Genomic DNA, 19,232 nt, shown 5'->3' with positions numbered 1-19,232 from the left:
TGGGTGACCTCCTGGGAAGTCCTCGTGTTGCATCCCCCAATCTTTTTTTTTTCTTTTTTTTTTGTTTTTTTTTTTTTGGGGGAAGCGCGTCGTATATAACCGAACGTCGTGCTTGGGAGATGAAAGAAATAGAGTGGTAGTAGTAATTTTATTTGTTTTTTTTTTGAAATTCGTGCAAACGGCAAAGAAATGGTTATATAGAATTACAAGTCGTAGACTAACGGATGCGATCATACCAACTCACATGCACCGGATCCCATCAGAACTCCGAAGTTAAGCGAGTTTGGGCGAGAGTAGTACTAGGATGGGTGACCTCCTGGGAAGTCCTCGTGTTGCATCCCCCAATCTTTTTTTTTTCTTTTTTTTTTGTTTTTTTTTTTTGTGGGGGAAGCGCGTCGTATATAACCGAACGTCGTGCTTGGGAGATGAAAGAAATAGAGTGGTAGTAGTAATTTTATTTGTTTTTTTTTTGAAATTCGTGCAAACGGCAAAGAAATGGTTAAATAGAATTACAAGTCGTAGACTAACGGATGCGATCATACCAACTCACATGCACCGGATCCCATCAGAACTCCGAAGTTAAGCGAGTTTGGGCGAAAGTAGTACTAGGATGGGTGACCTCCTGGGAAGTCCTCGTGTTGCATCCCCCAATCTTTTTTTTTTCTTTTTTTTTTCTTTTTTTTTTGTTTTTTTTTTTTTGGGGGAAGCGCGTCGTATATAACCGAACGTCGTGCTTGGGAGATGAAAGAAATAGAGTGGTAGTAGTAATTTTATTTGTTTTTTTTTTGAAATTCGTGCAAACGGCAAAGAAATGGTTAAATAGAATTACAAGTGGTAGACTAACGGATGCGATCATACCAACTCACATGCACCGGATCCCATCAGAACTCCGAAGTTAAGCGAGTTTGGGCGAGAGTAGTACTAGGTTGGGTGACCTCCTGGGAAGCCCTCGTGTTGCATCCCCCAATCTTTTTTTTTTCTTTTTTTTTTCTTTTTTTTTTTGGGGAAGCGCGTCGTATATAACCGAACGCCGTGCTTGGGATATGAAAGAAATAGAGTGGTAGTAGTAATTTTATTTGTTTTTTTTTTGAAATTCGTGCAAACGGCAAAGAAATGGTTAAATAGAATTACAAGTCGTAGACTAACGGATGCGATCATACCAACTCACATGCACCGGATCCCATCAGAACTCCGAAGTTAAGCGAGTTTGGGCGAGAGTAGTACTAGGATGGGTGACCTCCTGGGAAGTCCTCGTGTTGCATCCCCCAATCTTTTTTTTTTCTTTTTTTTTTCTTTTTTTTTTATCGGGGAAGCGCGTCGTATATAACCGAACGTCGTGCTTGGGAGATGAAAGAAATAGAGTGGTAGTAGTAATTTTATTTGTTTTTTTTTTGAAATTCGTGCAAACGGCAAAGAAATGGTTAAATAGAATTACAAGTCGTAGACTAACGGATGCGATCATACCAACTCACATGCACCGGATCCCATCAGAACTCCGAAGTTAAGCGAGTTTGGGCGAGAGTAGTACTAGGATGGGTGACCTCCTGGGAAGTCCTCGTGTTGCATCCCCCAATCTTTTTTTTTTCTTTTTTTTTTCTTTTTTTTTTTTTGGGGGAAGCGCGTCGTATATAACCGAACGTCGTGCTTGGGAGATGAAAGAAATAGAGTGGTAGTAGTAATTTTATTTGTTTTTTTTTTGAAATTCGTGCAAACGGCAAAGAAATGGTTATATAGAATTACAAGTCGTAGACTAACGGATGCGATCATACCAACTCACATGCACCGGATCCCATCAGAACTCCGAAGTTAAGCGAGTTTGGGCGAGAGTAGTACTAGGATGGGTGACCTCCTGGGAAGTCCTCGTGTTGCATCCCCCAATCTTTTTTTTTTCTTTTTTTTTTCTTTTTTTTTTTTGTGGGGGAAGCGCGTCGTATATAACCGAACGTCGTGCTTGGGAGATGAAAGAAATAGAGTGGTAGTAGTAATTTTATTTGTTTTTTTTTTGAAATTCGTGCAAACGGCAAAGAAATGGTTAAATAGAATTACAAGTCGTAGACTAACGGATGCGATCATACCAACTCACATGCACCGGATCCCATCAGAACTCCGAAGTTAAGCGAGTTTGGGCGAAAGTAGTACTAGGATGGGTGACCTCCTGGGAAGTCCTCGTGTTGCATCCCCCAATCTTTTTTTTTTCTTTTTTTTTTCTTTTTTTTTTGTTTTTTTTTTTTTGGGGGAAGCGCGTCGTATATAACCGAACGTCGTGCTTGGGAGATGAAAGAAATAGAGTGGTAGTAGTAATTTTATTTGTTTTTTTTTTGAAATTCGTGCAAACGGCAAAGAAATGGTTAAATAGAATTACAAGTGGTAGACTAACGGATGCGATCATACCAACTCACATGCACCGGATCCCATCAGAACTCCGAAGTTAAGCGAGTTTGGGCGAGAGTAGTACTAGGTTGGGTGACCTCCTGGGAAGCCCTCGTGTTGCATCCCCCAATCTTTTTTTTTTCTTTTTTTTTTCTTTTTTTTTTTTGGGGAAGCGCGTCGTATATAACCGAACGCCGTGCTTGGGATATGAAAGAAATAGAGTGGTAGTAGTAATTTTATTTGTTTTTTTTTTGAAATTCGTGCAAACGGCAAAGAAATGGTTAAATAGAATTACAAGTCGTAGACTAACGGATGCGATCATACCAACTCACATGCACCGGATCCCATCAGAACTCCGAAGTTAAGCGAGTTTGGGCGAGAGTAGTACTAGGATGGGTGACCTCCTGGGAAGTCCTCGTGTTGCATCCCCCAATCTTTTTTTTTTCTTTTTTTTTTCTTTTTTTTTTATCGGGGAAGCGCGTCGTATATAACCGAACGTCGTGCTTGGGAGATGAAAGAAATAGAGTGGTAGTAGTAATTTTATTTGTTTTTTTTTTGAAATTCGTGCAAACGGCAAAGAAATGGTTAAATAGAATTACAAGTCGTAGACTAACGGATGCGATCATACCAACTCACATGCACCGGATCCCATCAGAACTCCGAAGTTAAGCGAGTTTGGGCGAGAGTAGTACTAGGATGGGTGACCTCCTGGGAAGTCCTCGTGTTGCATCCCCCAATCTTTTTTTTTTCTTTTTTTTTTCTTTTTTTTTTCTTTTTTTTTTGTTTGTTTTTTTCTTTTTTTTTTTTTTTTTGTTTTTTTTTTTTGGGGAAGCGCGTCGTATATAACCGAACGTCGTGCTTGGGAGATGAAAGAAATAGAGTGGTAGTAGTAATTTTATTTGTTTTTTTTTGAAATTCGTGCAAACGGCAAAGAAATGGTTAAATAGAATTACAAGTCGTAGACTAACGGATGCGATCATACCAACTCACATGCACCGGATCCCATCAGAACTCCGAAGTTAAGCGAGTTTGGGCGAGAGTAGTACTAGGATGGGTGACCTCCTGGGAAGTCCTCGTGTTGCATCCCCCAATCTTTTTTTTTTCTTTTTTTTTTCTTTTTTTTTTGTTTTTTTTTTTTTTGGGGAAGCGCGTCGTCTATAACCGAACGTCGTGCTTGGGAGATGAAAGAAATAGAGTGGTAGTAGTAATTTTATTTGTTTTTTTTTTTGAAATTCGTGCAAACGGCAAACAAATGGTTAAATAGAATTACAAGTCGTAGACTAACGGATGTGATCATACCAATCTCTCTTTTTTTTTTTTTTTTTTTTTTTTGGGGAAGCGCGTCGTATATAACCGAGAGTCGTGTTTGCGAGATGAAAGAAATAGAGTAGTAGTACTAATTTTATTTGTTTTTTTTTTTTGAAATTCGTGCAAACGGCAAAGAAATGGTTAAATAGAATTACAAGTCGTAGACTGACGGATGCGTTCATACCAACCCACATGCACCGGATCCCATCAGAACACCGAAGTTAAGCGAGTTTGGGCGAGAGTAGTACTAGGATGGGTGACCTCCTGGGAAGTCCTCGTGTTGCATCCCCCAATTTTTTTTTTTTTTTTTTTTTTGGGGAAGCGCGTCGTATATAACCGAGCGTCGTGTTTGGGAGATGAAAGAAATGTAGTAGTAGTACTAATTTTATTTGTTTTTTTTTGAAATTCGGGCAAACGGCAAACAAATGGTTAAATAGAATTACAAGTCGTAGACTAACGGATGTGATCATACCAACTCACAAGCACCAGATCCAATCAGAACTCCGAAGTTAAGCGAGTTTGGGCAAGAGTAGTACTAGGATGGGTAACCTCCTGGGAAGTCCTCGTGTTGCATCCCCCAATCTTTTTTTTTTTTTTTTTTTTTGGGGAAGCGCGTCGTATATAACCGAGCGTCGTGTTTGGGAGATGAAAGAAATAGAGTAGTAGAACTAATTTTATTTGTTTTTTTTTTAAATTCGTGCAAACGGCAAAGAAATGGTTAAATGGAATTACAAGTCGTAGACTAACGGATGAGATCAAACCAACTCACATGCACCGGATCCCATCAGAACTCCGAAGTTAAGCGAGTTTGGGCGAGAGTAGTACTAATATGGGTGACCTCCTGAGAAGTCCTCGTGTTGCTTCCCCCAATCTTTTTTTTTTTGGGGAAGCGCGTCGTATATAACCGAGCGTCGTGTTTGGGAGATGAAAGAAATAGAGTAGTAGTACTAATTTTATTTGTTTTTTGTTTGAAATTCGTGCAAACGGCAAAGAAATGGTTAAATAGAATTACAAGTCGTAAACTAACGGATGCGATCATACCAACTCACATGCACCGGATCCCATCAGAACTCCGAAGTTAAGCGAGTTTGGGCGGGAGTAGTACTAGGATGGGTGACCTCCTGGGAAGTCCTCGTGTTGCATCCCCCAATCTTTTTTTTTTTTGGGGAAGCGCGTCGTATAAAACCTAGCGTCGTGTTTGGGAGATGAAAGAAATAGAGTAGTAGTACTAATTTTATTTGGTTTTTTTTTTGAAATTCGTGCAAACGGCAAAGAAATGGTTAAATAGAATTACAAGTCGTAGACTGACGGATGCGTTCATACCAACTCACATGCACCGGATCCCATCAGAACTCCGAAGTTAAGCGAGTTTGGGCGAGAGTAGTACTAGGATGGGTGACCTCCTGGGAAGTCCTCGTGTTGCATCCACCAATCTTTTTTTTTTTCTTTTTTTTTTTGGGGAAGCGCGTCGTATATAACCGAGCGTCGTGTTTGGGAGAGGAAAGAAATAGAGTAGTAGTACTAATTTTATTTGTTTTTTTTTTAAATTCGTGCAAACGGCAAAGAAATGGTTAAATGGAATTACAAGTCGTAGACTAACGGATGCGATCAAACCAACTCACATGCACCGGATCCCATCAGAACTCCGAAGTTAAGCGAGTTTGGGCGTGAGTAGTACTAATATGGGTGATCTCCTGGGAAGTCCTCGTGTTGCATCCCCCAATCTTTTTTTTATTTTTTGTTTTTTTGGGGAAGCGCGTCGTATATAACCGAGCGTCGTGCGTGGGAGATGAAAGAAATAGAGTAGTCGTACTAATTTTATTTGTTTTATTTTTGAAATTCGTGCAAACGGCAAAGAAATGGTTAAATAGAATTACAACTCGTAGACAAACGAATGCGATCATACCAACTCACAAGCACCGGATCCCATCAGAACTCCGAAGTTAAGCGAGTTTGGCCGAGAGTAGTACTAATATGGGTGACCTCCTGGGAAATCCTCGTGTTGCATCCCCCAATCTTTTTTTTTTTTTTTTTTTTTTTGGGGAAGTGCGTCGTATGTAACCGAGTGTTGTGTTTGGGAGATGAAAGAAATAGAGTAGTAGTACTAATTTTATTTGTTTTTTTTTTGAAATTCGTGCAAACGACAAAGAAATGGTTAAATAGAATTACAAGTCGTAGACTGACGGATGCGTTCATACCAACTCACATTCATCGGATCCCATCAGAACTCCGAAGTTAAGCGAGTTTGGGCGAGAGTAGTACTAGGATTGGTGACCTCCTGGGAAGTCCTCGTGTTGCATCCCATAATCTTTTTTTTTTTTTTTTTTTTTTTTTGGGGAAGCGCGTCGTATATAACCGAGCGTCGTGTTTGGGAGATGAAAGAAATAGAGTAGTAGTACTAATTTTATTTGTTTTTTTTTTTGAAATTCGTGCAAACGACAAAGAAATGGTTAAATAGAATTACAAGTCGTAGACTGACGGATGCGTTCATACCAACTCACATTCATCGGATCCCATCAGAACTCCGAAGTTAAGCGAGTTTGGGCGAGAGTAGTACTAGGATTGGTGACCTCCTGGGAAGTCCTCGTGTTGCATCCCATAATCTTTTTTTTTTTTTTTTTTTTTTTTTGGGGAAGCGCGTCGTATATAACCGAGCGTCGTGTTTGGGAGATGAAAGAAATAGAGTAGTAGTACTAATTTTATTTGTTTTTTTTTTTGAAATTCGTGCAAACGGCAAAAAAATGGTTAAATATAATTACAAGTCGCAGACTAACGGATGTGATCATACCAACTCACAAGCACCAGATCCAATCAGAACTCCGAAGTTAAGCGAGTGTGGGCGAGAGTAGTACTAGAATGGGTGACCTCCTGGGAAGTCCTCGTGTTGCATCCTCCAATCTTTTTTTTTTTTTTTTTTTTTTGGGGAAGCGCGTCGTATATAACCGAGCGTCGTGTTTGGGAAATGAAAGAAATAGAGTAGTAGTACTAATTTTATTTGTTTTTTTTTTTGAAATTCGTGCAAACGGCAAACAAATGGTTAAATAGAATTACAAGTCGTAGACTAACGGATGTGATCATACCAACTCACAAGCACCGGATCCAATCAGAACTCCGAAGTTAAGCGAGTTTGGCCGAGAGTAGTACTAGGATGGGTGACCTCCTGGGAAGTCCTCGTGTTGCATCCCCCAATCTTTTTTTTTTGGGGAAGCGCGTCGTATATAACCGAGCGTCGTGTTTGGGAGATGGAAGAAATAGAGTAGTAGTACTAATTTTATTTGTTTTTTTTTAAATTCGTGCAAACGGCAAAGAAATGGTTAAATGGAATTACAAGTCGTAAACTAACGGATGCGATCAAACCAACTCACATGCACCGGATCCCATCAGAACTCCGAAGTTAAGCGAGTTTGGGCGATTGTAGTACTAATATGGGTGACCTCCTGGGAAGTCCTCGTGTTGCATCCCCCAATCTTTTTTTTTTGGGGAAGCGCGTCGTATATAACCAAGCGTCGTGTTTGGGAGATGAAAGAAATAGAGTAGTAGTACTAATTTTATTTGTTTTTTTTTTGAAATTCGTGCAAACGGCAAATAAATGGTTAAACAGAATTACAAGTCGTAAACTAACGGATGCGATCATACCAACTCACATGCACCGGATCCCATCAGAACTCCGAAGTTAAGCGAGTTTGGGCGAGGGTAGTACTAGGATGGGTGACATCCTGGGAAGTCCTCGTGTTGCATCCCCCATTCTTTTTTTTTTTGGGGAAGCGCGTCGTATATAACCTAGCGTCGTGTTTGGGAGATGAAAGAAATAGAGTAGTTGTACTAATTTTATTTGTTTTTTTTTTGAAATTCGTGCAAACGGCAAAGAAATGGTTAAATAGAATTACAAGTCGTAGACTGACGGATGCGTTCATACCAACTCACATGCGCCGGATCCCATCAGAACTCCGAAGTTAAGTGAGTTTGGGCGAGAGTAGTACTAGGATGGGTGACCTCCTGGGAAGTCCTCGTGTTGCATCCCCCAATCTTTTTTTTTTTTTTTTTTGGGGGAAGCGCGTCGTATATAACCGGGCGTCGTGTTTGGGAGATGAAAGAAATAGAGTAGTAGTACTAATTTTATTATTTTTTTTTTTGAAATTCATGCAAACGGCAAAGAAATGGTTAAATAGAATTACAAGTCGTAGACTAACGGCTGCGTTCATACCAACTCACATGCACCGGATCCCATCAGAACTCCGAAGTTAAGCGAGTTTGGGCGAGAGTAGTATTAATATGGGTGACCTCCTGGGAAGTCCTCGTGTTGCATCCCCCAATCTTTTTTTTTTTTTTTTTTTTGGGGAAGCGCGTCGTATATAACCGAGCGTCGTGCCTGGGAGATGAAAGAAATAGAGTAGTAGTACTAATTTTATTTGTTTTATTTTTGAAATTCGTGCAAACGGCAAAGAAATGGTTAAATAGAATTACAGGTCGTAGACAAACGAATGCGATCATACCAACTCACAAGCACCGGATCCCATCAGAACTCCGAAGTTAAGCGAGTTTGGGCGAGAGTAGTACTAATATGGGTGACCTCCTGGGAAGTCCTCGTGTTGCATCCCCCAATCTTTTTTTTTTGGGGAAGCGCGTCGTATATAACCGAGCGTCGTGTTTGGGAGATGAAAGAAATAGAGTAGTAGTACTAATTTTATTTGTTTTTTTTTTTTTGAAATTCGTGCAAATGGCAAAGAAATGGTTAAATAGAATTACAAGTCGTAGGCTAACGGATGCGTTCATACCAACTCACATGCACCGGATCCCATCAGAACTCCGAAGTTAAGTGAGTTTGGGCGAGAGTTGTACTAGGATGGGTGACCTCCTGGGAAGTCCTCGTGTTGCATCCCTCAATCTTTTTTTTTTTGGGGAAGCGCGTCGTATATAACCGAGCGTCGTGTTTGGGAGATGAAAGAAATAGAGTAGTAGTACTAATTTTATTTGCTTTTTTTTTTTTGAAATTCATGCAAACTGCAAAGAAATGGTTAAATAGAATTACAAGTCGTAGACTAACGGATGTGATCATACCAACTCACAACACCGGATCCAATCAGAACTCCGAAGTTAAGCGAGTTTGGGCGAGAGTAGTACTCGGATGGGTGACCTCCTGGGAAGTCCTCGTGTTGCATCCCCCAATCTTTTTTTTTTTTGGGGAAGCGCGTCGTATATAACCGAGCGTCGTGTTTGGGAGATGAAAGAAATAGAGTAGTAGTACTAATTTCATTTGTATTTTTTTTTGAAATTCGTGCAAACGGCAAAGAAATGGTTAAATAGAATTACAAGTCGTAGACTGACGGATGCGATCATACCAACTCACATGCACCGTATCCCATCAGAACTCCGAAGTTAAGCGAGTTTGGGCGAGAGTAGTACTAGGATGGGTGACCTCCTGGGAAGTCCTCGTGTTGCATCCCCCATTCTTTTTTTTTTTGGGGAAGCGCGTCGTATATAACCTAGCGTCGTGTTTGGGAGATGAAAGAAATAGAGTAGTAGTACTAATTTTATTTGTTTTTTTTTTTGAAATTCGTGCAAACGGCAAAGAAATGGTTAAATAGAATTACAAGTCGTAGACTGACGGATGCGTTCATACCAACTCACATGCACCGGATCCCATCAGAACTCCGAAGTTAAGTGAGTTTGGGCGAGAGTAGTAATAGGATGGGTGACCTCCTGGGAAGTCCTCGTGTTGCATCCCCCAATCTTTTTTTTTTTTTTTTTTTTTTGGGGAAGCGCGTCGTATATAACCGAGCGTCGTGTTTGGGAGATGAAAGAAATAGAGTAGTAGTACTAATTTTATTTGTTTTTTTTTTGAAATTCGTGCAAACGGCAAAGAAATGGTTAAATAGAATTACAAGTCGTAGACTAACGGATGCGTTCATACCAACTCACATGCACCGGATCCCATCAGAACTCCGAAGTTAAGCGAGTTTGGGCGAGAGTAGTACTAATATGGGTGACCTCCTGGGAAGTCCTCGTGTTGCATCCCCCAATCTTTTTTTTTTTTTTTTTTTGGGGAAGCGCGTCGTATATAACCGAGCGTCGTGCCTGGGAGATGAAAGAAATAGAGTAGTAGTACTAATTTTATTTGTTTTATTTTTGAAATTCGTGCAAACGGCAAAGAAATGGTTAAATAGAATTACAGGTCGTAGACAAACGAATGAGATCATACCAACTCACAAGCACCGGATCCCATCAGAACTCCGAAGTTAAGCGAGTTTGGGCGAGAGTAGTACTAATATGGGTGACCTCCTGGGAAGTCCTCGTGTTGCATCCCTCAATCTTTTTTTTTTTTTTTTTTTTTGGGGAAGCGCGTCGTATATAACGGAGCGTCGTGTTTGGGAGATGAAAGAAATAGAGTAGTAGTACTAATTTTATTTGTTTTTTTTTTGAAATTCGTGCAAACGGCAAAGAAATGGTTAAATAGAATTACAAGTCGTAGACTAACGGATGCGATCATACCAACTCACATGCACTGGATCCCATCAGAACTCTGAAGTTAAGCGAGTTTGGGCGAGAGTAGTACTAGGATGGGTGACGTCCTGGGAAGTCCTCGTGTTGCATCCCCCAATCTTTTTTTTTTTTTTTGGGGAAGCGCGTCGTATATAACCGAGCGTCGTGTTTGGGAGATGAAAGAAATAGAGTAGTAGTACTAATTTTATTTGTTTTTTTTGAAATTCGTGCAAACGGCAAAGAAGTTTGGGCGAGTGTAGTACTTGGATGGGTGACTTCCTGGGAAGTCCTCGTGTTGCATCCCCCAATCTTTTTTTTTTTTTTTTTTTAGGGATGCGCGTCGTATAACCTGGCCTCGTGTTTGGGAGATGAAAGAAATAGAGTATTAATTTTATTTCATTTTTTTTGAATTCCGTGCAAACGGCAAAGAAATGGTTATTTACAATTATAAGTCGTAGACTAACGGATGCGATCATACCAACTCACATGCACCGGATCCTATCAGAACTCCGAAGTTAAGCGAGTTTGGGCGAGAGTAGGACTAGGATGGGTGACCTCCTAGGAAGTCCTCGTGTTGCATGCCCCCACCTATTTGTTTTTTTGTGACACGCATTGTATATAACCGAGCCTTGTGTCTGGGAGATGAAATGAATAGTGTATTACTTTTATTTTATCTTTTTAAATTTCGTAATATTTTTGAATTTCGTGGGCAAAGAAATGGTTATATACAATTACAAGTCATAGACTAACGGATGCGATCATACCAACTCAAAAGCATTGGATCCCATCAGAACTTTGAAGTTAAGCGAGTTTGGGTGAGAGTAGTACTAGGATGGGTGACCCCTTAGGAAGTTCTTGTGTTGCATCCCCGCACCTCTGTTTTTTATTTATTTATTTCTTTTTTTTTGTGACACACGTCGTATATGATCGAGCCTCATGTCCGGGAGATGAAAGAAATAGAGTATTAATTTTATTTTATCTTTTTAAATTTCGTAATATTTTTGAATTTCGTGCCAATGGCAACGAAATGGTTATATACAATTACAAGTCATAGACCAACGGATGCGATCATACCAACTCACATGTACCAGATCCCATCAGAACTCTGAAGTTAAATGAGTTTGGGCAAGAGTTGTACTAGGATGGGTCACCTCTTGGGAAGTCCTCGTGTTGCATCCTCCCACCTATTTTTTTTTATTTTTTAATTTTTTGTGACACGCGTCATTTGTAACCGAGCCTCGTGTCTGGGAGATGAAAGAAATAGAGTGTTAATTTTATTTTATCTTTTTAAATTTCGTAATATTTATGAATTTCGTGCAGAGGACAAGGAAATGGTTATATACAATTACAAGTCGTAGACTAACGGATGCAATCAAACCAACTCACATGCACTGGATCCCATCAGAACTTCGTAGTTAAGCGAGTTTAGGAGAGAGTATTACTAGGATGGGGGACCTCCTGGGAAGTCCTCGTGTCGCATCCCGTTATTGGAGATGGCCAAAGAATTGGTTATATACAATTACAAATCGTAGATTAACAGATGTGATCATACCAACTCATGTGCACTGGATCCCATTAGAACTCTAAAGTTAAGCGAGTTTGGGCGAGAGTAGTACGAGGATAGGTGACCTCCTGGGAAGTCCTCGTGTTGCATCCCCCCAACCTTTTTTTTTTTTTTTGCAATGCACGTCGTTCATAACCAAGTCTCGTGTCTGGGAGATGAAAGAAATAGAGTATTTATTTTATTTTGTCTTTTTAAATTTCAAGGGATCATGTTGATTAATATTTTTGAATTTTGTGTGGACGTTTGGAGCCGATATGGTTTGCACATGCTTAAAAGTTACGGGATGATGGGCAAAGAAATGGTTATATACAATTACAAGTTGTAGAGTAACGGATGCGATCATACCAACTCACATGCACCGGATCCCATCAGAACTCCGAAGTTAAGCGAGTTTGGACGAGAGTAATACTAGAATGTGTGACCTCCTGGGATGTCCTCGTGTTGCATCCCCCCACATTTTTTTTTTCAAATTGTTTTATTTGCTACACAAGTAGTTTATAACCAAGTCTCGTGTCTGGGAGATGAAAGAAATAGAGTATTAATTTTACTTTATCTTTTGAAAGTTGTCTTCTAAGTTGCTAGAAGATTTGACGCAAACGCAAAGAAAAGATGAGAGGGAAACAAAGCTCTTCCAAAACTTTCCACGCACGTGAGTATTATGAGAATGGCCCCCATAGATTAAATTTTGTGCACAAAACAAGAATTATATTAGCGGCAGCTGCTCTACGACACCAAAGATTGAAAAAGATCATTATTTCAAAAAGAAATAACGTGGAGATGACTCACAAAATTTGCATGCAAAAACAAGATTGTGTTCGTCCCACAAGTAAACAAAGACATGCAACAACTCTCATTGACTTTGTTCTAAAAGCATTGCCACATCCTCAAATAGATAGCCATCTTCCTGACTCAATGAAAAAAAAAATCCTATTTGGACTTGGAAAGATAAGAGAAGGAAAAGGCTTGCTGACAACTCCCCAAATCAAATGGGAAAGACACTCAGGTGGCAACTTTAAAATGCCACAGCTCTCCAACATAAAATCATGTGGTTTCCTTTGAAAGAAAGTCTAACTATAAAAGCTTGACAAAAGCATTTATAAAAAAAAACAAATGTTGCTCTGCCGCTTTCTTTTATCAAACAATATGACAGCAAAGACTTGCTGTGTTGTTGTGCAAAGATAAAAGGCGACAACAAAGTGAAAGGTATGACGACAAAATGAAATGGGTTTAAAGACAAAGTAAAGTAAGGCAAATCAAAGAAAGAAAGGTCGCCCATCACATGGGAGTCTAGGTCTCACCCTAAATGCACTGGGCTTTGATTATTAAGAAAAGACATGGGTCATTCTTGTCAAAACCCATCAATTCATTTTTCGCTAATCATCATCTTTTGGTTCAAATAAATCAAATGGGCACCTTGCTTTTGCCAAAGTCTTAAGCCCAGTCTCCAAAACCCCAAATCGATGACAACAGCACCGCTCTCATCTCCTTTGCAGCCTCATTGCCGCATCAAATAGAAGACAACTTCGAACCACTTCAAAATCCGTAGACGTGAACCACCTCAAAGTACCAAGCTCGATGGACTTACATTACGTCAAATTTAATTTCAAATTCCCAAACTGGTCAAATGGCACAAAGCCGCTCTAAATTCAGATGGCACGAAGCCACGTCAAGTTTCAAATGGCACGAAGTCGAAGAAAAGTCTCAAATGGCATAAAGTCATGTCAAATATCAAATAGCACAAAGCTGCATCAAATTTCAAACTTTCTCCAACAGTTTAAAGTCCTTGCCCGCATGAGCTAAAACTGCACAAGGAATCAAAAGCTCCAATGGCTCAAAGTCCTCGCCCGCACAAGCTAAAACTGCACAAGGCATCAAATTCTTCAACATTTTAAAGTCCTCGCCCGCACGAGCTAAAACTGCACAAGGCATCAAAAGCTCCAACAGCTCAAAGTCCTTGTTCACACAAGCTAAAATTGCACAAGGCATCAAACCCCAACAAATACATCAGGAACTACGAGTGACTTAATCCCTCAACGAGGGTACGTAGGCAATCTAAGGCTCGACCTAGGTGTAGTCGCAAAATGAAATAAACACCCAAATCCCCAAATTACGATTTATTCAAGTTGGAATCAAAGGGTATTCCTTTCCCAAAAGAAGAGTTGTAATTAATAGGCGCGTAGCCTAGAATGGGTCTAATTCGAATTAATAAAAACCTTCTTCGGAAAAATGAATGAGGGTGAAATTGTGTCGAGTGAATTATTTGTTTACATATTGTGTACAATTTTTGCTCAACATGATTTTTGGCACACCTAGTGGGACCCATTCACCTTTTCATCTGTCTATGAATAAATGAAATCTTATGTGCTACTTATTTTTTTTCGCAGGAAACGAGATGGCACGACAAGTTATTGTTTACTTCCATGAGCTTCCGACAACTCATACCAAGGCAAGATGTGTAAGGCGCACTGGTTACCGAATGTCATTCATCATTGATCAAGCACTAGCCTCACTCAATATCCAAAAGCCGAATCATGGAGTCGAAGCCAACAAGGCAACTGCCAAAGTCGCAAAGACTGTAGAAGAAGACTCCATTACAGAACACCACCAAAAATGTGAAGAAACGAGTTCTTAGGAAGAAGTGAAGATGCTACCATGGAAGCTACTGAAGGCATCCCAAACGTAGTTGCTAAGGCTCCACTTGCATTTAACCAAAGCTGTGAAGACCAAAAAGCAAAGAGTCATCAAGACTGACGCATTTGCAGTTGATAAAACTTGCACCACAACTAAAATCATGATTGGCTTAATTTCAATCACGTTAATCAATGCGGAGCCTGCAAGGGTGGTTTCTTTTAAAGAAGAAAAGAAAGTTTCAAGAAAAAATACCACAAGGCGTATACAACCTGCCAAGAAAGACAATACCGTCTCAAATATCAAATCACAAGCCCGGTACATTGAAGGTAAAGTCAAGGTTGCTAACACACACTGCCTATGGAGGCACTCCAAAGTGACAAATATGTCAAGTCCAAGAAGACGAATCCGAAACTAGACGACAATGAGGAAATGAGAGTTCAAGCCCACATATTACAGGGGCCATCTTCAAAATCTCAAGTCAAGTTTTAAAACCAAGTCTTGGGGCTTCACGCTAGCTCGAAATCACAGGGGGCATTCCCCGATCTCCAAGCCAAGTCACGACCATGTATTGGTCATATTAAATAATCAATGGCTCAAGCAAGACTACATTAGCCCTGTTCCAAGGCATTTGCCTCAAACAACATCCCTAAATGGTTGAAGAGCAAAAATGAAGATGTGGAGTCTATGTCAATCATGGTAATTGGCACATCAAGTCTAGAAGAGCAGCTTCAAGAAATGCAAAGGACGCTAGCTGAAGAAGACGTCGAAATTGCAGCATTAACTGCACAGCTAGCCGTTAAGGCTAACATTGTTGGTGGTAGTGAGACGAAAAAAGAAGAAAGTTCCTCAAATCAAATCACACGACAAGAAATCAAGGAAATATTTGATGAGAACATTCGTAATTCCATATGTCCATAACTCCACCAATCTTAGGGTACCAAAGACCATACCCTGCAAACTACGATGCCATGCCATTCCCCAAAAGTTATCAAAGACCAAGCTTCGAAAAATTTGATGGCATAAATGGCACCCCACAAGAATATCTAGCTCATTTCTACTGAGCCTGTGGAGAGACATCACAATGCGATGCCTAGCTAATAAGGCAATTTATGCAGTCCTAAGGTACCATTTGGTACGTGGGACGGGACAGAACAGAGTGGGACAATGCGTTCGGTTCCACGTTTGGCGCGCCTAAAACGGGTGAAATGAGCTGTTCCACGGGACGAGTTTTGGGTGAATTTTCATTCCACCTCACCCTCCTGGAACGACTCGTTCCACATCCATGGAACACAAAATTATAACATTTCCGTCTCCTTCTTCCTCCTTGTTTCCATCCGAGGGCATCTTTGCTCCCGCTCCGTTCTGTTCCGTCCTGTCTCGTCCCGTCCAATCCCATTCCGTTCCGTCTCGTCCCGTCTGCATACCAAACAATACCTAAAAGGACCAGCTTTCACTTGGTACACACAATTGCCTCCAAGTTCTATCCATACATGGGACGACATGCAGAAGTCATTTCTTGCACACTTTATCTGCTCCAAAAGAAAATGCTTCCTAGTGGATTTGGCTAATTGCATGCAAAGGCATAACGAAAGCGTAAATGATTTCATCGCAAGATGGAGAAGCCTAAAACTACAACGCACAGAGAAATTGACCGAGGTGATGGCAGTACTAATGTGCTCACATAACCTTATACCCGAGATCGGAACTTTTGTTGCTGTTGCAGAGCCTCACACATTTGATGAGCTACTCTCGATGGCATGCAATGTTGAAAAGCAAATTGCTTGAAAGTGATTTGGGTCTCGAGCGTGGTCAGAAATTGAAGAGACCGACAAAGGAATTGAAGGAGAGTGAGCTCTTTAGGTAAATCCCTATAAGGTGGTCTAAAAAAATGCACTTTAAACTACGTATGACTTGATTCTTCAAAAAGGGTACATAGGCAGCCTAGCATTAAAAGCTGGGTGCAGTCATAAAAACAAAAACAAAAATCTTGAAAAGTAAGGGATGAGCTATGTTTGACTTGATCCTTTCATAAGGTACGTAGGCAATTTGATCTCCAATATTAGATATAGCCATGAATCATAAAAAATACATTTTCCCACCAATTGTATTGCACGTGGATAAACTACTACATGCTAATGTTCTTAGAATTCCTGGCCCACTCGAGTGACTTGAAAAAGAAAAATCACTACTGGGATGTCAAGTCACTGTCGATTCAAAACATAGAATAAAGCCAAAGAAGAGAAAAATTTTCAAGCCTCACATGTGTCAAAACCGTTTCCATGCACGATGCTTAAGGGGGCAACTGTTGAGCCATATATTTTCACAAAGAAAATAAATAACAGCCCTTAAAGGTAAAGAGCTTTAAAGAGGGCCAAAAGAAAAACAGCCCGAGTTCATTCCGAAAAGTAAGATTGGGCTGGCTCCTTTAAAAGTCTATACTTGTTTGCAATAAATTAAATAAATAAGAATAAAAGATGGTGGGATAAAATCACTTTCTGAAACTTCAAGAAGTGGGTTGCTTCCAGAACAATCCCATAGTCCCACGTCTTCAACTAGATCAACGTAGTGGCTCTTCCAAACCGCTCCACTTCGTGAAAATGGCAAGCAACTGCTCCATGTCTTCTCTCTATAAAAGGATGTGATCCAAAAGCAAGGGGGAAGAAAAAAAAGAAAGAGGAGGAGGTACTCTGCAGGAATTGAGAGGGAAAAGAAGCAACAAAATACTACTTTCACGGAGGAGATCGACAAAAAAAAAAAGAGGACGATAGAGAAGAGCACAGAGGAAAAAAAACAGGAAGAAGAGCAGGACAGGGAGAAGACAGCAGAGAAGCACAGACGGCAAAGAAGAACAAAGCAAGAAAGCAAGGGAGAAACATAAAGAAAAAAAAAGAAACAACAAAGGGCAGCAAGGTATAAATTTATTTTAAATTTGTTCTTTATTGTTTTCTTTCCTCTCGACTTTTGCAGGAGAGAATGAAGAAAATTTGCTTTCTTCTTCATCTTTCACCAAAGCCAAAAATGGAGACTAAGCCCACCGGCTCACCATGGCAGCATCAACAAACAGTCGACAGAAGTTCTGAAAACAGAACCGTCCTTGCCACTGCCGTCAACTCCTTGAATTTCTTCGGGGTGGTCTAAACCACCCCGTGAAGCTCCAATCAAGTCTACGTGATCGGCTCCCAGCCGCTGCCGTCAACTCCATGAATTTCTTCGGGGTGGTCCAAACCAACCCGTGAAGTTCCAATCAAGTCTACATGATCCGCTCCTTGCCGCTGTCATCAACTCCATGAATTTCTTGTGGGTGGTCTAAACCACCCCATGAAGTTCCAACCAAGTCTAAGTGATCCATGCTCGCCGGTCCGCAAGTGCTGCTTCAAAGTGCCAAGCTTCGTCCCTGTGGAAAAGGCAGGAAGAAGCAATATACCAAGATGCAACTCGAGAGAAAAGAAATTGTCCTCTTTGTAAATTCTTCTCTTCAGTGTTTTCTTTGCTACTCACGGGTACAAGACATGGAGGCTACCCTTTTATGTAAGAGTTCCACCAAAAGCTTTGTGTGCTAGGGATTCCCATTAGAACTCCAATGTTAATCAAGTTTGGCCGAGAGTTGTATTAGGATTGTTGACCTCCTGGGAAGTCCTCGTGTTGCATCCCCCCACCTCTTTTTTATTTTTATAACTCTTTTTTGCGTATTTTAGTGGCTTATTTGTGGCGCGCGTCGTTTATAACCGGGTCTCATGCTTTGGGAGATGAAAGAAAAGAATGGGAAAGACTATTAATTCTATTTTTTGAATTTCGTGGGATTGTCTTGATTAATATTTTTGAATTTCATGTGATCGTTTTGAGCCGGTGTGATTTGCACTTGCATAAGGTTATGGGGTCATGGCCAAAGAAATGGGTATATAAAAGTACAAGTCATAGACTAATGGATGCAATCATACCAACTCACATGCACCGAATCCCATAAGAACTTCAAAGTTAACCGAGTTTGGGTGGAGAGTAGTACTAGAATAGGTGACCTCTTGGGACGTCCTCATGTTGCATCCCCCAACCTCTTTTTTATTTTTCGTAATTCTTTTTTGCATATTTCTAACAACTTATTTGTGGCGCCCGTCGTTTATGACCGAGTCTCATGCTTGGGAGATGAAAGAAAAGAATGGGAATGACACGCCCGATTCCGGTGTCCGAAGGACAACGGGATGGCCAGGTGTTGGCCGACACCCGAGGGTGACGCAAGCCAATTTAAGAATGCATATGCCGAGAACATGTGAAACATGCATAAAAATTTTGCGCATAATTGCGCAAAGTTTATGAAAACTGAATAGTATAATATGTAATAGCTTTTCCAAAAACCCTAGCATGCCATAAAACTTCATTAAACATATATTATATGTAGTGTGCTTAGTAGTGGTATCAAAATTGCCTGAAGGCCTTCATTCGCCCATACGCCCTACATCACCCGACCAAAGCCGTATATAGATATCATTCACCCATAAGCCCCTACATCACCCGACCAAAGCCATATATAGATATCATTTGCCAGTAGGCACATAGTATGAGTAACCACCGAATAAGCACATAAAAATCATCGAACATAATCTTTCCAAATTATATCTCATCAGAGCTCAATAGCTTAAACATCATATCATAAATCATATTCATAAATATCTCAGTAAACATAAATCCATTAAAGCACGATATTTCATGAAGCGTAAATCAAATTTACTCATAAATGTTTCATAAAACGTAGCCATTAAATCATGCTTTTCATGTATGCATCTATAATAGTAAAATCATGCATTTTAGAAGGGGTCCACTCATAGATACTTCGTCGTCGAAGAGCCTTGCGAATTAGGGGAGGACGGAAACGCCACTAACAAAT

At 40.3% G+C, this 19,232-nt stretch overlaps 40 non-coding genes and 2 pseudogenes across 40 annotated transcripts in view; all 42 read left to right on the top strand.

Annotated features, from left to right (window-relative positions):
* LOC137719234 (5S ribosomal RNA) overlaps positions 1-36 on the top strand; it is a 119-nt gene extending 83 nt beyond the window's left edge. Inside the window, exon 1 of the ribosomal RNA XR_011066295.1 lies at positions 1-36. This exon is cut by the window's left edge and continues 83 nt beyond it. This is a non-coding gene — a ribosomal RNA (5S ribosomal RNA).
* A 186-nt stretch (positions 37-222) lies between these two features.
* LOC137718955 (5S ribosomal RNA) lies at positions 223-341 on the top strand. The gene has a single exon (XR_011066033.1). It is a non-coding gene; the product is annotated as a 5S ribosomal RNA (ribosomal RNA).
* Positions 342-528: 187 nt separating this feature from the next.
* Positions 529-647, top strand: LOC137719209 (5S ribosomal RNA). Its single transcript, XR_011066272.1, has one exon. It is a non-coding gene; the product is annotated as a 5S ribosomal RNA (ribosomal RNA).
* A 197-nt stretch (positions 648-844) lies between these two features.
* Positions 845-963, top strand: LOC137719077 (5S ribosomal RNA). Its single transcript, XR_011066147.1, has one exon. It is a non-coding gene; the product is annotated as a 5S ribosomal RNA (ribosomal RNA).
* A 183-nt stretch (positions 964-1,146) lies between these two features.
* On the top strand, positions 1,147-1,265 carry LOC137718944 (5S ribosomal RNA). Its single transcript, XR_011066022.1, has one exon. It is a non-coding gene; the product is annotated as a 5S ribosomal RNA (ribosomal RNA).
* A 185-nt stretch (positions 1,266-1,450) lies between these two features.
* LOC137718933 (5S ribosomal RNA) lies at positions 1,451-1,569 on the top strand. The gene has a single exon (XR_011066011.1). It is a non-coding gene; the product is annotated as a 5S ribosomal RNA (ribosomal RNA).
* A 186-nt stretch (positions 1,570-1,755) lies between these two features.
* On the top strand, positions 1,756-1,874 carry LOC137718922 (5S ribosomal RNA). The gene has a single exon (XR_011066000.1). It is a non-coding gene; the product is annotated as a 5S ribosomal RNA (ribosomal RNA).
* Positions 1,875-2,061: 187 nt separating this feature from the next.
* On the top strand, positions 2,062-2,180 carry LOC137719208 (5S ribosomal RNA). Its single transcript, XR_011066271.1, has one exon. It is a non-coding gene; the product is annotated as a 5S ribosomal RNA (ribosomal RNA).
* Positions 2,181-2,377: 197 nt separating this feature from the next.
* On the top strand, positions 2,378-2,496 carry LOC137719076 (5S ribosomal RNA). The gene has a single exon (XR_011066146.1). It is a non-coding gene; the product is annotated as a 5S ribosomal RNA (ribosomal RNA).
* A 184-nt stretch (positions 2,497-2,680) lies between these two features.
* LOC137718874 (5S ribosomal RNA) lies at positions 2,681-2,799 on the top strand. The gene has a single exon (XR_011065956.1). It is a non-coding gene; the product is annotated as a 5S ribosomal RNA (ribosomal RNA).
* A 185-nt stretch (positions 2,800-2,984) lies between these two features.
* On the top strand, positions 2,985-3,103 carry LOC137718862 (5S ribosomal RNA). The gene has a single exon (XR_011065945.1). It is a non-coding gene; the product is annotated as a 5S ribosomal RNA (ribosomal RNA).
* Positions 3,104-3,338: 235 nt separating this feature from the next.
* On the top strand, positions 3,339-3,457 carry LOC137719337 (5S ribosomal RNA). The gene has a single exon (XR_011066382.1). It is a non-coding gene; the product is annotated as a 5S ribosomal RNA (ribosomal RNA).
* Positions 3,458-3,848: 391 nt separating this feature from the next.
* Positions 3,849-3,967, top strand: LOC137719297 (5S ribosomal RNA). Its single transcript, XR_011066354.1, has one exon. It is a non-coding gene; the product is annotated as a 5S ribosomal RNA (ribosomal RNA).
* Positions 3,968-4,136: 169 nt separating this feature from the next.
* On the top strand, positions 4,137-4,255 carry LOC137719309 (5S ribosomal RNA). The gene has a single exon (XR_011066367.1). It is a non-coding gene; the product is annotated as a 5S ribosomal RNA (ribosomal RNA).
* Positions 4,256-4,425: 170 nt separating this feature from the next.
* On the top strand, positions 4,426-4,544 carry LOC137719314 (5S ribosomal RNA). Its single transcript, XR_011066372.1, has one exon. It is a non-coding gene; the product is annotated as a 5S ribosomal RNA (ribosomal RNA).
* A 161-nt stretch (positions 4,545-4,705) lies between these two features.
* On the top strand, positions 4,706-4,824 carry LOC137719012 (5S ribosomal RNA). Its single transcript, XR_011066087.1, has one exon. It is a non-coding gene; the product is annotated as a 5S ribosomal RNA (ribosomal RNA).
* A 163-nt stretch (positions 4,825-4,987) lies between these two features.
* Positions 4,988-5,106, top strand: LOC137719198 (5S ribosomal RNA). The gene has a single exon (XR_011066262.1). It is a non-coding gene; the product is annotated as a 5S ribosomal RNA (ribosomal RNA).
* A 172-nt stretch (positions 5,107-5,278) lies between these two features.
* On the top strand, positions 5,279-5,397 carry LOC137719293 (5S ribosomal RNA). The gene has a single exon (XR_011066350.1). It is a non-coding gene; the product is annotated as a 5S ribosomal RNA (ribosomal RNA).
* Positions 5,398-5,570: 173 nt separating this feature from the next.
* LOC137719295 (5S ribosomal RNA) lies at positions 5,571-5,689 on the top strand. Its single transcript, XR_011066352.1, has one exon. It is a non-coding gene; the product is annotated as a 5S ribosomal RNA (ribosomal RNA).
* A 173-nt stretch (positions 5,690-5,862) lies between these two features.
* On the top strand, positions 5,863-5,981 carry LOC137719312 (5S ribosomal RNA). The gene has a single exon (XR_011066370.1). It is a non-coding gene; the product is annotated as a 5S ribosomal RNA (ribosomal RNA).
* Positions 5,982-6,157: 176 nt separating this feature from the next.
* On the top strand, positions 6,158-6,276 carry LOC137719310 (5S ribosomal RNA). The gene has a single exon (XR_011066368.1). It is a non-coding gene; the product is annotated as a 5S ribosomal RNA (ribosomal RNA).
* A 176-nt stretch (positions 6,277-6,452) lies between these two features.
* Positions 6,453-6,571, top strand: LOC137719306 (5S ribosomal RNA). Its single transcript, XR_011066363.1, has one exon. It is a non-coding gene; the product is annotated as a 5S ribosomal RNA (ribosomal RNA).
* A 173-nt stretch (positions 6,572-6,744) lies between these two features.
* LOC137719292 (5S ribosomal RNA) lies at positions 6,745-6,863 on the top strand. Its single transcript, XR_011066349.1, has one exon. It is a non-coding gene; the product is annotated as a 5S ribosomal RNA (ribosomal RNA).
* Positions 6,864-7,021: 158 nt separating this feature from the next.
* LOC137719308 (5S ribosomal RNA) lies at positions 7,022-7,140 on the top strand. Its single transcript, XR_011066365.1, has one exon. It is a non-coding gene; the product is annotated as a 5S ribosomal RNA (ribosomal RNA).
* Positions 7,141-7,300: 160 nt separating this feature from the next.
* On the top strand, positions 7,301-7,419 carry LOC137719245 (5S ribosomal RNA). The gene has a single exon (XR_011066305.1). It is a non-coding gene; the product is annotated as a 5S ribosomal RNA (ribosomal RNA).
* A 161-nt stretch (positions 7,420-7,580) lies between these two features.
* Positions 7,581-7,699, top strand: LOC137719075 (5S ribosomal RNA). The gene has a single exon (XR_011066145.1). It is a non-coding gene; the product is annotated as a 5S ribosomal RNA (ribosomal RNA).
* Positions 7,700-7,868: 169 nt separating this feature from the next.
* LOC137719301 (5S ribosomal RNA) lies at positions 7,869-7,987 on the top strand. The gene has a single exon (XR_011066357.1). It is a non-coding gene; the product is annotated as a 5S ribosomal RNA (ribosomal RNA).
* Positions 7,988-8,157: 170 nt separating this feature from the next.
* Positions 8,158-8,276, top strand: LOC137719241 (5S ribosomal RNA). The gene has a single exon (XR_011066301.1). It is a non-coding gene; the product is annotated as a 5S ribosomal RNA (ribosomal RNA).
* A 163-nt stretch (positions 8,277-8,439) lies between these two features.
* On the top strand, positions 8,440-8,558 carry LOC137719092 (5S ribosomal RNA). The gene has a single exon (XR_011066162.1). It is a non-coding gene; the product is annotated as a 5S ribosomal RNA (ribosomal RNA).
* Positions 8,559-8,722: 164 nt separating this feature from the next.
* Positions 8,723-8,840, top strand: LOC137719307 (5S ribosomal RNA). Its single transcript, XR_011066364.1, has one exon. It is a non-coding gene; the product is annotated as a 5S ribosomal RNA (ribosomal RNA).
* Positions 8,841-9,003: 163 nt separating this feature from the next.
* LOC137719258 (5S ribosomal RNA) lies at positions 9,004-9,122 on the top strand. The gene has a single exon (XR_011066317.1). It is a non-coding gene; the product is annotated as a 5S ribosomal RNA (ribosomal RNA).
* A 162-nt stretch (positions 9,123-9,284) lies between these two features.
* Positions 9,285-9,403, top strand: LOC137719236 (5S ribosomal RNA). Its single transcript, XR_011066296.1, has one exon. It is a non-coding gene; the product is annotated as a 5S ribosomal RNA (ribosomal RNA).
* A 172-nt stretch (positions 9,404-9,575) lies between these two features.
* Positions 9,576-9,694, top strand: LOC137719257 (5S ribosomal RNA). Its single transcript, XR_011066316.1, has one exon. It is a non-coding gene; the product is annotated as a 5S ribosomal RNA (ribosomal RNA).
* Positions 9,695-9,863: 169 nt separating this feature from the next.
* On the top strand, positions 9,864-9,982 carry LOC137719296 (5S ribosomal RNA). The gene has a single exon (XR_011066353.1). It is a non-coding gene; the product is annotated as a 5S ribosomal RNA (ribosomal RNA).
* Positions 9,983-10,153: 171 nt separating this feature from the next.
* LOC137719294 (5S ribosomal RNA) lies at positions 10,154-10,272 on the top strand. The gene has a single exon (XR_011066351.1). It is a non-coding gene; the product is annotated as a 5S ribosomal RNA (ribosomal RNA).
* A 350-nt stretch (positions 10,273-10,622) lies between these two features.
* LOC137719316 (5S ribosomal RNA) lies at positions 10,623-10,741 on the top strand. The gene has a single exon (XR_011066373.1). It is a non-coding gene; the product is annotated as a 5S ribosomal RNA (ribosomal RNA).
* A 167-nt stretch (positions 10,742-10,908) lies between these two features.
* LOC137719317 (5S ribosomal RNA) lies at positions 10,909-11,027 on the top strand. The gene has a single exon (XR_011066374.1). It is a non-coding gene; the product is annotated as a 5S ribosomal RNA (ribosomal RNA).
* A 191-nt stretch (positions 11,028-11,218) lies between these two features.
* On the top strand, positions 11,219-11,337 carry LOC137719302 (5S ribosomal RNA). The gene has a single exon (XR_011066358.1). It is a non-coding gene; the product is annotated as a 5S ribosomal RNA (ribosomal RNA).
* Positions 11,338-11,522: 185 nt separating this feature from the next.
* LOC137719321 (5S ribosomal RNA) lies at positions 11,523-11,641 on the top strand (annotated as a pseudogene).
* Positions 11,642-11,696: 55 nt separating this feature from the next.
* On the top strand, positions 11,697-11,815 carry LOC137719319 (5S ribosomal RNA). The gene has a single exon (XR_011066376.1). It is a non-coding gene; the product is annotated as a 5S ribosomal RNA (ribosomal RNA).
* A 238-nt stretch (positions 11,816-12,053) lies between these two features.
* LOC137719320 (5S ribosomal RNA) lies at positions 12,054-12,172 on the top strand. The gene has a single exon (XR_011066377.1). It is a non-coding gene; the product is annotated as a 5S ribosomal RNA (ribosomal RNA).
* A 6,105-nt stretch (positions 12,173-18,277) lies between these two features.
* Positions 18,278-18,397, top strand: LOC137719322 (5S ribosomal RNA; annotated as a pseudogene).
* The last annotated feature ends 835 nt before the right edge of the window (positions 18,398-19,232 follow it).

The sequence above is a fragment of the Pyrus communis genome, chromosome 15, assembly GCF_963583255.1.
Source record: "Pyrus communis chromosome 15, drPyrComm1.1, whole genome shotgun sequence".
NCBI lineage: Eukaryota > Viridiplantae > Streptophyta > Magnoliopsida > Rosales > Rosaceae > Pyrus > Pyrus communis.
The sequence above is the reverse complement of the archived record's forward strand: the minus strand, read 5'-3'. Positions and strand labels throughout refer to the sequence as shown.